Below are 14,847 nucleotides of genomic sequence, written 5' to 3'. Positions count from 1 at the left end.
GTCTTATTTATCTTTCATTCTGTAGGGGTATTTTCATTGGCTATAGAATTCTGCATAAACAGTTATTTACTTTCCGCACTTAAAAAATGTTGTTCCACTTCCTTTTTATCTCCATAGCTTCTGACATGAAATTTGCTATCATTCATATTACTTTTCTTCTAAATAAGGAGAAAAGATAGATAAGGTATTATTTCTCTTTCAGTAATTTCATTATTTTTCTTTGTTTTTAGTTTTCAGAAAGTTGGCTTTGATATATCTTGCTTCATATTTCTTTATTGAATTTATCTTGTTTGAAGTTTGCTCATTTTCTTGAACCTGAAGGTATATGTCTTTTGACAAATAAGGGACAATTTCTTTGAGTACTTTTTTTGTAAACCTGTCTTTCTCCAGTGAAATGATTAAGTCCTTTGGTTAAGTCCTTGTAGATCCCTGAGTCTCTTGTTCTTGTTGTTGCTATTGCTATTCTCAGTCTATTTTCACTGTTTTCCAGATTTGATTATTTCTGTATTGTTCAATCTAATTTATAATGTCCAAATAAATTCGCAGTCTCTTTCATTTGTCCCCTCCATTCTTTTGTTGAGCCTATTCACTGAGTTTTTAAAATACAATAATCAGAATTTAAAACTTCTGATTATTGTATTTTCGCCACTAAAACTTATATTTGCCTGTTCTTTATATCTTTGATCTCTTTGCTGAGTCATTCTACTTTTTTTATTTGTTTCAAGTATATTCATATTTTTTGTATTTCAAGTATATTCATATTTGTTTCAAGTATACTCATAATTATTTACTGAAGTTTTTTGTGTGTGTGCGATGGCTTCTCTAAAATCTTTCTCTGGTATTTTTATCATCAAGATATTTATATCTATTGACTGTCTTTTTTTTAATTTACTTTGGAAAATTTCTGTTTCTTGGGATAATGAGTGATTCCCAACTAAAACTGGGACCTTTTGGGTATTATGTAATGAGAGTCTGTGAGGTGAATGTAGTACATCATTACCACTAGAATAGGTACAAATCCACTTGCTGTACTCTTGTCTGTCGATACCCAAGGGAAGGAAAGAAAGCTATAGGAAGGGGAGGAGTAGTTTTTACTATCCTTTGGGTATGAAAGTTCAGGTTCTCTCCATAGTCTACCTTTTCTGGAGTGCCTCTATAGAGGGTCTGAAAGATGGGAGTCTTGACTCCCTACTTGGTCTTTGCTGCTCTAGATGGGAGTGGGTCCCCAATTTTTCTGTGGTATTTGGTTGGAGTACAGCAGCGGTTATCTAAATTTTCCTGTCCTGGGAGGCTGTACTTTTCCTGGTTATTTGGCTAGACAAAGAAAACTTTCTGTTGGGCCTTAATTTTTAGTCTACTTCCCTTGATATTACCAGCTTGCTGGCTCCTTCAGCAACAAGTCACAAATATATAATACAAAAAGAAAATTCATAGGACTCCCCACATTTTTTTCCCTTGGATTTTTCTCCCCCTGGGTCCCTAGTTGTTTTACTCTTTTCCTTTTAGAGGTCTATTATGTTCATTTTGTATGTAATGTGCAGGGATTTTAGATGTACTTCATGGGAGAGTAATAAAGTACATCTACCCCATGTCTTTGGAAGCAGAAGCCTTGATACCATTTGCTTTTAAACAGGAACATTAAGCAAATTCTATATTTGTGATAGTATAGACATATTATAATAATTAAACTTTTTTGGCTAAAATGTTAACATTTAAATCACGAATCTCAATAAGGCAGTCACCAAAGAGAAGCATTAATTCTTAATTTCTTGCCTGTTTATGATTAGATAACAGAAACACCACATGGAAAACTGAGTCTCTCTGAAGAATTTTGTATTTTCTGTCACTCTCATTAAAGAAAATACAAATATAGAAATTACAGTAAAGATCATGTAGTATTCTTATTTTTTGTTATTAAAAGAAGTGGTCTTTCAGAAGTGGCCTTCCAATGGGCTGTGTCAAATAAAGTAAATTCATGTAATGCTCACTTCTATAAATTTTATATCCTTCTTTTTTTTGTTTATGTTACAGGTTGATTAGAAATTCATGTTTTGGATAAGACTCCCTTGTGCTTATTTTTGATCTTATTATTTTGATCTTATGATTTGTTCCTACATAATAGCCAAGAATCCTTAAAAAACAAAGTAAGCAACTATAGTATGTAAGATGATGGAAACACAAAGTGAATAGTTCTGAATTCAGGGAAGAGACATTTAATTTCAAATGACAGAACTGTTAAACTTGTCAACTGAAATAATATAAAGGATTCTTCCTGAGCATATAGAGTAAATGTGAAAGACCATAGAAAGGTAGAAATGTGTAAAATTAATAAATAAAGAATCTTCAGAATTGGCTTTATTATTTGTGAGCAACACACTTCATTTAATGACATGAATTAAATTAATTGCATTTTGCTTCTGAATTCTACCACTTACTTTTAAGTGGTAATAGGTTTGTGCTAGTATTGGGGAAAGATGTTCTATCCATCAAAGTTTAACTAGGACATCTGGGTTGCTCAGCAAGGTAAGCTTCTGCCTTCGGCTCAGGTCATGGTCTCAGGGTCCTGGGATAGAGCCTCGCATCAGGCTCTCTGCTCACTGGGGAGCCTGCTTCCCCTTCTCTTTCTGCCTGCCTCTGCCTATTTGTGATCTGTCTGTTCAAATAAATAAATAAAACCTTTAAAAAAAAAAAGTTTAACTACATGCTAGATATTTCTTTTGTCTAGAGAAAAAGCATGGATTAGAAATATTAAGTCACATACACATGCATGGACACACACCCAACTGGATCTCCATAAGCAAAGATTAACTTCTAAAAATAAGTATAGTTAATGATGGTATGATGAAGAAGTAATTATTTGCTACCCTCCCCTATTTGCACTTAGTCCTTTGAGGGGACATGATTAATAAACAGTATATTCTCTACAATTTGAAGGGTATTTATGTTAAGATGATATTTCTGTATGTTGGTTCAGGTCTCATTCATAGAAATGAATGGAACCATTCAAATAAAAAAATGTTAGAGAATGTGATCTAGTGTTTCATAAAATAAAAGAATAGGCTGGTATACATATGAAAAATTACTGTGGAAGGCAGGAGGTAGTCAGACATTTTCAAAACAAAGCTAATAAAGATCTAAATTGGAATAAGGAGTCTAGAGGACACTTTTTTAGTATCTCTCAGAAGCAGTGCAAACCCTGTGTCCCTGGAATTTCACTTCAGAGAATCTGTTTTAAGGAAATAACCAGAAACTGAGAAAAACTGAAATAAGAGTGTGTCTCAAAGTATCTGTCTCAGTTTCCTGTTCCTTTGTCTATGTTTATTCTTAATTTTCTTCATGAGTCTGCTTTTATTTGTCTTCTATAGTTGACAACTTTTCCAGGAAAAGAAGTGCAATAAACTTTGTTTTCAATAACATGTATCAAAATTGTAACATTTAAACCCTATAAGGTAGTAGCCAGTCAAGGGTTACATATTCTTCTTATTGTCTTTGTTACTCCTTAGGCACAAAATTCCCTTAATTCTTCCCTGTGTCTGTGACAGGAATGTTTTAAATGGAAGAAAAAAGAAATTGTAATAAAAAAATAACTGATGTGTTAAGAGGCTCTGTGTACTTAAAGTGCAAGGGCCACCTGGTGCGGAATCTGCTGGTCTTGGTTTAGAGTCCAGCTTTGTTACTGACCTTTGGCAAATCTGTTAATCCCTCCGGAGGCAGTTTTCTCTTTATTTGCTGAAACATATGATGTTCCTGTTTTGTTGGTTGAAATAGTTCTCTACTGGCTATTTCTGGTTCAACCTAATAAAATGAATGGTAAGTTTTCTCCTAGCACCAATGATTTGTGAGTTTATTGTAGAGTGTATTGTCTGGAAAAAAATAGTTTATTCTTATTCAAACAATCTGCTTTAAGAGGCAAAGGAGACTCTGGCCATTCAAAAACCTTCTCATACTAACTAGTGAAATGGTTAGTTTATCCTTTCATTTAAAAAATATTTTCCTGGTTCACAATCCCATGTTATGTTGAAGCACAAAAATAAAATACTAGGGGTCCCCTAGTTGTAAAAAGTCAGTTGTTTCACATTCATTTAATCTCGAAGACATCAAATTCCACCAATAAATCTAATAAAGTTTAAGAATAAATTACAAAATATCAGTACTGAGCCTTTTTGTAAATGTCGTAAAAATAATAAAATGAATCAGACTCTAGGGACTCAAGTATTTTGTGTTTGATGAAATGAGGGAAAAGGAGAGAAAATGTAGACCATAGGAAAATATTTGCTTTAAAATGATGCAAATTATAAGCATTTAAAGTTTTTTTTTAATTAATACAGTTATATTCTTTTACAGTTTTCAAGAAGTCACATAGTCTTACATGGTCTAATTTTAGGGGTAGAAAAAATGAGTTTGCTGATATAGAATACTCTAATAGAAATAACAGTAGTCACAGGGTCATTGCAGGGGAAATCCGGAAACTGATTACTATATTTTTGGAGTATGGTGAAAGAAGAGGGCAGAGAGATTCAGGTAACCTCAAAGAGCTGGGACTAGTTATTATTACTCTGGTAAGATTTACACTTCTTGGGGAGAAGAAACTGTAAAATATTCCACATGTTGGAGACAGATATTTGGTAAAGGTTCAGGCCTTGTACACCCTCTTCTTCCCTCTGCTCTGGCCATGGTGCTGATTCTGCTGGACATTAACAGCCCACACACCTTGCATCATCTCACATTGGAAGTGTCAGTGGCAACACACCAGAATCAGGAGATGTGCATTTGGAGTCTTACAGCATATTACATCCTCATGGAGACGAACCAAAAGGGTCGGTGAGAATTTCTTTGAGTTCCTACCAGACATTTCTTATCTACAAAGCTGAGGAGTTAGTGAAGAAATTGTGTCGATGTGTCATGTATCAATCTGATAGGTTGAAAAGAAACTCTTGTGCTTCAGTCTTTGATAAGTACTTTCGATTAACAAAGAGATCAGGGAATCCCTCCTCATTTGGTTGATGGGGCAGTGACCATTTGGTCTAAGAAGGGCAGTCTCTGGAAAAAAACGATGATGTGGTCCATAGAGAGGAGCTCATGCAGGGATTCAGAAGAGGGCATCAAGCCAGTTCTTCGCTGCACAGCAATGGTGCAGTCCTTGTCAGCCATGGGGAATCTTTCTGAAGCCAAGAGTCTGAAGGAGATGGCAATGCCTGTGTCCTTTTCATGCTGCTTCTGAGGCATATTGAATGCAACTGCCAGAGAGTCATCCACTCAGGGATTACCTCCATTGTCATGTTAGGCAAAGAAATGTTCTGCATCTTTAAGGATTTGATTCCACTAACCAAGGGGAACAGGAAGACAGAATTGATTCTAGAAGGCAGGGTTACTCGTGCTTGATGTTGGCAGCTTTTATGGTAGCACCTCTCTGCATTCTAAGAAATTCCCTCACTTTGGTGTTATTTTTTCTGTACATGTTTGGAATGTAATCTGGAGAATCAAGCTGTGTTACAGTAGTGTCAAGAATAATGCTAAAAAGAATTCCACCTGATTAATTTAATCCTCTTTCCTTTCTCCCCTCCTGCTCTTTTTCTTCTGCCTTTCCAAATACTTTTCTGACTATTAGAAATGAGTTGCAGATAATAGAAACTTAATGAGGCTTCTCATAAGTATTTGAACCGAAAACTTAAATGTCTAAAGAATTACTGCTGGGCCCCTTAATAAAGGAACAATTTGTAATGCATTTGGTTATTAAGTGCTCCAAAGCAAATGTAATGAAAACAGTCCAAGTTCTGGATAAGAACTCTAACAGGGAGTTGGTTACTTTACACCTGTCTGAATATGGCTTTTGCTTCCTGCCTGGACAAGGTGTCCAGTCATAAATGGATTTCTCAGATGGGCTTCTTTGTACCTCACTTATCAGATGGAGAGAGGGTTTGAGTAAATGCAGCTAAAATTCCAAGCATGGATCTCAAATTTTACTTTGAGAGTGTTCATCGTGAAGGATTATCAGACTCTCCATCACTGGAGGACAGAGGTTTCATGCATTTAGCAGTTGTTTAAATGTCAATTATTTTAATGCAAAAACTGGCATGGGATTTTCCATTTTTCTTTGAACAGATTGCTGAAGAGTAAGTTTTAAATAGGTTGAAACCTTCTGTTGTCTTTTCTCTCTCTCTTTTTTTGTTGTTGTCTTTTCACTTTGACTAAGTCTCAAAAGCTGTACATCAACCTTATTCATAAATTGTTTGCATGTCTACCTTAAACTGATACAATATCTACTTTTAAATTTGCTACCTCTCTTCTGAAAGTGTATATATGTCTGTTTTATGTATCCATGTACATATATGTAAATGAAAATACACTTCCCTTTTTGTGAAGTCACACGTATGATTGTTTTATGTCCTCACAAAGTCATATCACTTGACAGAAGAATAAAAGTTTCCTTGCCTTGAAAACTTAAAAATACTGATGTCACAGCAATGATACTTTAAAAGCAAATATATGGAGACTATTGAGTATTTTCATATGCATTCTTTTTGAGTCACCAACTATGTATCTCCATTTCAATTTGGAATTTTGATAAAAGTTACCTTTTAGGTTCATTTACATTTTTATTCCACCTTACAAGGAAAGGACACATACAATCTTATTTTAGAAGAAATCCCTAAAGACAAAAATTAAAACATTGAAATATGTTTTGTTACGATATTTCTAAATAATGTTTAAAAGTCTCTGTCAGAGACATGGACTGATGGTCACTGAACACACGCATGCTGTAAGCTGAACTAGTTTGTATAAGTTAGGACTCTGTTCAAGTTTTAAATTATAGACAACCTGATTAATAGTGGCTAAAATTTATGACAGTGATTTTTCTTATGTAACAATGAATTCTGGAGCAGGCAGTCCAGGGCAAAAGCAACATATTCACAGTGTCATGAAGCAATCAGGCCTCTTCTGTCTTTCTAACTCTTTACCCATGTCATGTAATCTCCCCTTGTGGTGATAAAACAGCTGCTGTACATCCAGCATTGCATCAGTTTTCCGGTAGAAAGAAGGGAGAAGAACAAAAGTCCCAAGAGGGCTCAGAAGAGCTTACCAGCTGTCTATTCCTTTAAAAAGTTTCCCTTTCCGTTCCATCTCATTGGATACACTTGGGTCCCAGGGAAAGCAAGGAGGCTGGAAAGGTGAGGATTTTAGCTTTCTGGCCTCAGAAGAAGACACCTGCCATGGCGTTGGAGATTAATTTTGATATCTGCCATCCTACTCATTACAACTTTCTCTCAGTGGTCATGCCAGGCCAAAGAAATCCCAAAGAGGGACCCTTTGATTTTCAAATTTAGCCAACCAACTCCTCCTTTTCAATCTGATCATGGAATGATTTAACTTCTATGCCATTTTTTTGGTTTTTTGAGGCTATATCCAGAAACCCTGAAGAAACTAAATGCATAAAGATGCCCTCTTTCTAGAATATGTCACACCTTCCTGAGAAAATACGCCACATTTACTCTTGAAGATTTACACTAAGGCATTTTTATGTTATATGTACATGCCTGTATCTGCCAAAGCTAAAATGGACATTAAGATTTATTTCGTTAAGATTTATAACGTTTGATGACATTATATCTAGAAAATACTTGCTTCAGTTACAAAGCAAACTTTTCATTGATTATCGTTCCTAATTTATGAGTAGTGTTTTTTGGTTTGGAAAACCTTCCAGTTATCAAATTTGGCCCATGTGTAACTGCATGCAAATAGTTGCCATATCTCAACAATTTAGTTTGCTCTTCTTCCAGAAGTAAGAATTCCCTCAGGATCAGCATCCTACCATAAAGCGCTAGTTCTTTTATAGTCTTTATTTCAAATGGAGGAGGCATGGTGGGAGAAAGGAGAAGGTACAATAGTTAACAGCCTTTCAGAGTCATTCTGAAATGACTCTGCAGGAGGAGCAGCAGGAGCTTAGTGATTCAGAGAGTAGCCATCCCTGCCAGATACCATTTTCCAGAACTTTCCAAACTATTTCCTGTTGTGTTTGTATATAGAAACAACTGGACACCAAACAATGTATTCGTATCAGTAGCAGATACAGCTGGTTACCTCCCTCCTGAATATTCCCTCTCTCTGCTTTCATGTCAGAATCCCAGGATGGGAAGCCTGGTGGCTCAGTCAGTTAAGTGTCTGCCTTTGGCTCAGGTCATGATCCCAGGGTCCTGGGTTCATATCCCACTTCAGGCTTCTGGTTCAGCAGAGTCTGCTTCTCCCTCTCTTTTAACTCCTCCCCTGCTCGTGACCACTCTCTCTCCCATTCTCTTTCAAATAAATAAATAAATAAATAAAATTCTTAAAAGAAAAAAAAAAAAGAATGCCAGTATTGTTGGAAGTGCTAAGGTGCCCCTGCCCTAGAATAATGATACTTTTCAGCCTCTTTTACTCAAATGTGACACCGTTAAGTAGTGGCATTCTGAATGCAAGTCATTGGTAATGCTTTTAGGAAATGTTTTAAAAGGTAGTAAACAGCTGCACATACCACTCTCCTTTTTCCTCCCTTCCTCCCCTTGGTGTTGTCTGGAATAGGGATAAAATGCCCCAGGACACAGTTGCCCTTCTGAGCTGTCAGGATAAAAAGTCACACTGAGATGGGTGACATCTGGAGTATTCATTCCAGACTTCTTGGTAGTTGTGGCTTCAGCTCTGGAGTGCTTAAAATTGGGCTTTCTGTGTGCTAAGTTATTTCTGTGTGCAGTGTTATTTATTAGTATTTTTTTATGTGCAACTTAACACATTTTTCAATTTAAAGGAGACTATGTGGAGACTAATGACAGTTTGCACTCCTAATAGCAGTCTGCTACAATGTGATAAAATCCACTTCCCTCAGACAGTTGATAATCCAAGAAGCCTCAATCCTTTAGAAATTACAGTAGAAAGGGAAGGCTTTAGAACAATGGTATTATCCTTCCCCTCACACTTCTCTGATATGTGCAGAATATACCTAACATTATAAAACTGTTTTTACTTAGCAGCACGGTATGTGGGTAACACCCCTCTGCAAACACTTTTGTGTTGTGCTTTGGATCTTTTTTCCATATACAAGGATCATCTTATGTTTTATTTATTTATCTGATTTATTTGGGAGAGACAGAGAGCAGGTATTGGAATACACACAGTAGGGAGAGGAGCAGAGGGAGAAGGAGAATCAGACTCCCCACTGAGCAGAGAGCCCGATGTGGGGCTCCATCCCAGGACCCCGGGATCATGATCTGAGCCAAAGGCAGATGCTTAACTGCTTGAGCCACCCAGGCACTCCACATCATCTTAGGTTTTAAAGCATTAATTTGGGGACAAAGCTACTGTGTTATCAGGATCTGCTTTTCAAACAGTGACTACGTTGAACATTTATAAATGCCGCCTGTGAATCCATAGAGGCATAGGAAGTGCCAGGGTTGTCATTGTCTGAATTTAACTATTCATTACTATAAATATTTTGTTCTGTATAATTTGTAAATTCATTTGGGTCGTGTTGGCTGGTGGTGATCATTTGCTTAATAAAACAAAATTGGTGAAGCTGGAAACCTATGCTGATGGCCCTAGCTTGCTCTGATATAAGCAGTAGCTTACACAGCCTCTTCTGTTTATGTTACCTGTGACTCTAGATAGTGAATTCCCAATTAGCTAACAAAATGCAGTCTTGTAGTAAATCCTTGTCTTTTACGTTCACGTGTGTTTTGTGTTTCTTGTATTCATCTTGTAAATACTTTAACTCGCATGGTTTATGAGCAGCACAGGCCCACGATGGTGTAATCGTACATCTGTGGGCCAGATTGTCCCCTTGGCTTCTGTTAGAGTTTTCCGCATCCATCTGTAGGACTGTTTACAACCATATGCTTTTGGGATCATGTGAGAGGGAAAAGGGCCCGTTAAGAACACCAGAAGATGGATGGCAAGTCATTCCGGGCTACTGCAATTTTTCAGTTGATGCAGTCACATGCAGGGTTGGGGGGGAGGGCAAGGGGGAAGGATGCTGGTTGCCAAGACTCTATTTTCTCAGAGTGAGGTAATCTGGAGGGAATGATGGCTGAGAAGGGCTCCCCCACAGAGGCTTTGTCTGTCTATTGACACTTCTCTTCTTCATTCTTCATAGTTAACTGCAGTAGCATCTAGACATTACTTGGAGGTGGAGGGGGCAGGTTTAAATTTGAAAAGAAGAGCTATCAATTTTCTGCTCCTGATAGCTGTTGAATTTCTGTCCTCTTTCAGTGTTAATGGAACCGGAGTGTTTCCCTAGAGTATTGAGTTAGAGTGGGTGGAAATTCACGTGAACCACCGTTGTCAGGTGACTAGCAGGGCGGTTCAGCTTTCATCATACCTGTTCCATCAAAAATGTGCACGCGCAGGGAAGACTTAACCAAACTTCATTGCTGAATTTTGTATGAGCACGGAGCAATATTTAATCCACGAGTCTACCAAGACTTTAAGTGCTTTTATCAGGATATTTCTTCTGCTGTGTCAGGATGACTGATTCCCTTTTCAGTCTACTGCCCTTCTGACGTGTCAGTATTTGAATCAGTGCATCAATAAGGCTTCCACCAGCCACCACCTCTCCCCCGCCAACCCCCCTGCAAAAAAAGTTTCCAGAAGAGCCAATCTATGAAAATGTTGAAAAGACCTTACAGTAAAATAGCCCAAACTGGATAAATACATGTTTTATTCTAGCTGGGCTTATTATTTAAAGTGTTTTGTCATTAACTTACTCTGACTTGGTGCTCATTTTTCAGCTGTTAAAGCAGAAGAATGATTTATGCCTGCTTCCACAGAGATGGTATTACGAGCAAAACACTCATGATTGGCACCATGCTTTGTGTTCTCAGAAAGCTACTTAAACGGTAAATAATAACATTCAGCTTGTTACATAGGAGCTTGTTAATGTATGTTGGAATACAGTTCATAATGGAAATATGAGAAATGGATAGGTCTTGACAGTTGAAACTGCTCCTCGGTTGAAATTGCTAAGATGAAAAATTACTGTCTGGCATGCTTATCATTGTGCAACAGAGCCTGCTATCTTTGAGGGATTATTTTGCACTTCCTATCACTTGCAGAAAAGGATCATGTCCTATGAAATGCTATCTCTACCCACATATTGGATGATAGGTGTGGTATGAAGTCACTAGTTTGTTTTTGTTTTGTTGTTGTTGTTGTTGTTTTGTTTTTTGTTTTTGTTTTTTGTTTTTTTAACTATCATAAGCATGCTTATACATGGCAGATAAAGGAGAAAGGATGCATTAGGTGGTGATGGGGGTCACTGAAAAATCAACTAATTAGCTCAATCAACTAATTAGATCAATGACTTCTATCTAGCATGGTCCCAGATGGGAATACCTAGAGGATTTCTATTCATCCCAAACCCTAGAATTTAGACAGACTGAATGGATAATTAGTGTGTCACATATATCTTTGATACGACATGGACAAGGAATCAGGACACCCAGATTCCAGGCCCTGTTCTGCCACGAAGGACCCCGGGCCTTTAGTTATCTCATCACTGAAATGTGGGGGTTGCCTGTTTCTACTTACTTGGAGATACTAATGTCATGGGGAGGAGTGCATAGTATGAGATTACGAGATATGGTCTGGTTTTCAGCCTTCCTGTTTCAGAAACCTGACTTATGGGCACACTGAATGTGAATCTGTCTCTTAGGATTCCCCCCAACAAGTTCCTATAAACTAATGAATAAAAGCAGAATGCCAGCATATTAATATATAATGAGAAATAGTACTACCAGAGGGGCCGTCATCTTTTGGCTAGATGATTTTTTTTTTCCCTAAAGGCAGAGAACTTGGGAAACCAGAATATAATTAAAAGCCTGTACAGATTTCATGGAATCAGTTTAGATTAAATGGCATCAATCTAAGGTAAGTTAATTCATGCATAGAAGGCTTTATTTATCTCTGGGACCAGAGAGAACACATCTTTGGGCCAAAGCGTTCCTTCCCTTGGACCAGGCCTCTGAGAGAATGTTCATTTTCTACATTTTTCTCAGCTTCCATTGCTGCCTCATTATTATTGATGATAACCACTTTTTCATGTCTGGGCCATTTCTAGCTCTTCAAAATAACTCACCTTATCTCTCTCTAACCCATTATATGGTGATTTTATAATTCAATTTTCAGAGGGAAACCTTATCCCTCTTATTTCTAAGTTCTTGGTAGAATTTCTCTCTGTCACCCTTCCCCTTCCCTCACTGCCTATATTAGGTTAATTCAATATTTAGAGAAGTCAGATCTGGGACAACTTTCTACTCACTTAATGCATTTATTTGGGAATTTCCTGGTGTTAAGGGGCAGTTAGACTTTTAGATTTTACTTTCATCCTGTAGAAAATAATCACAGTCCTTCGAAATGTGAGCTAGACAGCAGAGAAGTAAGAACATTGTTTTTGACACAGGTTCGTGTCCCATAACAAGACACACACACACTCCAAAACCTAGAGGAATCACTGATGATGTGTTATTCCCATCAATTTTATTTTATTTATCTATTTGACAGAGAGACAGCGAGAGAGGGAACACAAGCAGGCTTCCCGCTGAGTAGGGAGCCTGATGTGGGGCTCAATCCTAGGACCCTGGGATCATGACCTGAGCTGAAGGCAGATGCTTAACCGACTGAGCTACCCAGGTGCCCCCTTCCCCCACTTCTAGAGGTCTTATAGGAAAATGAACAACCATTGTTTTTAAAAGCCTTGGTGCAAGAGAAATCTGTCTGAAGTCCCCAATCCCCACAGTTAAATTATTCAGTCTTATTCACCACAGCAGTTAGGTAATGCTTTATTAGTGTGGTTAAGGAACACTGAAAAGAAATAAAATAAAATAAAATAAAATGAAAAAAATGCTATATGATATCATATTGGATCATTTAAGATATAATATCACAAAATAGTTAAAAGTTACAAAAATATTTTAAAAATTGAAAATAAAACTATAAGATTATTTAAAACAAAACTGATAAAGAGCTGAGATTTTGATTTTTTAAAGATGTAGATAACTTTCATACAATTATATTACTATATAATGGAAAAAATATTTGCTAATTTTATATACTTTAAATGTTCTAGCACCAAAAATTAATTAAGTAGGTGAATTTCAGTGTTTTATATTTTAGATCCTATTACCTCAATCTAATAAAATTGTATTTTGAAGTTAAAAAAAAATGGACACCTGAGAGGAAAGAGGTTAATGGTGGTTCAACAACTTTACCCATCACAGCTATGCTGAATTTCAGCACTGCTCTGGTAGCAGGCATCTGCTACCATTGTAGGCTCCCAGAGATATCTAGTACACCATCATGGCTGGCACCGTGATTGACCAGTTCTCCCTCACCCCCAGGCAGAGGATAGTGTTCAGGGTACAGGTCTCCTTCCCTCCTGCATCCTTTGTCCATTCCCTTTCTAGGAGGCAGAACTTCCTGTTTTTTGTCCAGTTTTCTGAGCATCGAGGTTGTGAGGGCTCCCCAGGACCCAATCCGTAGAAGATCGCAGTTGCCTGGCTGTGTCTCTATACTTAGCAAAGAGAACCAGGAGTCCTGAGTTTGGAGTGGGGAGCTGCCAGTAAGGCTGGGGTATCTCTAGTAGAATTTGGTGTATGGAAAACCCCTTCCTCTGGGACTCTTCTCCTGGATGTTCCTCCCACATATTTGGAAGGCATGGATGAATTTCATTTTAGAGGAGGTAGGATTCTGGTAGCTGAGAAAAAAGCTTAGGATGACATTGAGACGGCACAGTACATTGAGATGTAGGCAACATTGAGTTGCCTATAGACACTCTCCAAAGAGCCTGCTTAAGACTTAAATCAGATCAGGTCCTTCTGCTTATATCCTTTCAGTGACTTCTCAGTAAACTGAAAATGTAGTCTTTTCCTCACGGCCATACCTTTTTATTTATTTTTTTATTTTTTATTTTTTTTAGAATTTTATTTATTTATTTGACAGAGAGAGATCACAAGTAGGCAGAGAGGCAGGCAGAGAGAGAGGAAGGCAAGCAGGCCCCTGCTGAGCAGAGAGCCCGATGTGGGACTCGATCCCAGGACCCTGAGATCATGACCCGAGCCGAAGGCAGTGGCTTAACCCACTGAGCCACCCAGGCGCCCCACGGCCATACCTTTTTAACATCATCCCAGACTTTTCTGTTCTTTGCTCATTATAACGTAGCCACACTGATTCCCCTCCAATTCCCAAAGGTTCATACTCTGTAGGCTCAAAGTCTTCAATACCTGCTTCCTCTACCCGGAGTCTTGACTGTCCTGTTCTTCACCTGACTCATTCATTCTCAGACCTTGAGTGCTGGCCTTGTGCTCCCCTTCCTAATATTCTCTACTATATCACTGTGTTCTCCTTTTTCTTAGAACTTTTCATAGAACTTGTCACTCTTTAGACTTTTATATTTACCTGTTTTTTTAAGCAACACAAGGTCAGTGAGAACATCTGTTTCTTATAAAATAATATGACTAGTATTTAGTAGCACTTCTGGTGTATAGTAGGTGCTCAGTAAGTATATAAAATGAATGATGATGAGATGAGTCTAAGTTTCCAGCCTTAGGATGTACTGATTCTCTGTGCCCTTGTGACAAGCGGCATTCACAATGATTGCACAGTCACTCAGTCTAAGGGTTCAATTTAGTTCTGTATGGAACTGAAGGCTCTTATAAAACCTGTGATAAAGGAATATTGATGCACGTTCTTTACCTGCCAAAGATGTATATATGAAGTGTATCATCTGTCCCCTCATATATTCCAGGGACTCCTTAATATTCCTGTAAACCTTCTCCTTTTTTTATGTAGAAAGATAAACATTAAATGTCCTATTCTATTTTCAGA

General features: G+C 37.6%; 1 protein-coding gene across 7 annotated transcripts in view; it reads left to right on the top strand.

The window, feature by feature from the left end:
• The window catches only part of PRR16 (proline rich 16), a 191,163-nt gene that overhangs the window by 32,742 nt on the left and 143,574 nt on the right, over positions 1-14,847 (top strand). The window contains exon 2 of one of the 7 annotated variants that reach the window (XM_059416692.1): positions 10,755-10,862. The exons of the other annotated variants lie outside the window; for them this stretch is intronic. The gene's annotated coding sequence lies outside the window, so the exon portion shown is untranslated. The remainder of the gene's footprint in view (positions 1-10,754; positions 10,863-14,847) is intronic. 7 annotated transcript variants of the gene reach the window in all.

Source organism: Mustela nigripes, chromosome 12 (assembly GCF_022355385.1).
Source record: "Mustela nigripes isolate SB6536 chromosome 12, MUSNIG.SB6536, whole genome shotgun sequence".
In the NCBI taxonomy this organism is placed as follows: domain Eukaryota; kingdom Metazoa; phylum Chordata; class Mammalia; order Carnivora; family Mustelidae; genus Mustela; species Mustela nigripes.
The sequence above is the reverse complement of the archived record's forward strand: the minus strand, read 5'-3'. Positions and strand labels throughout refer to the sequence as shown.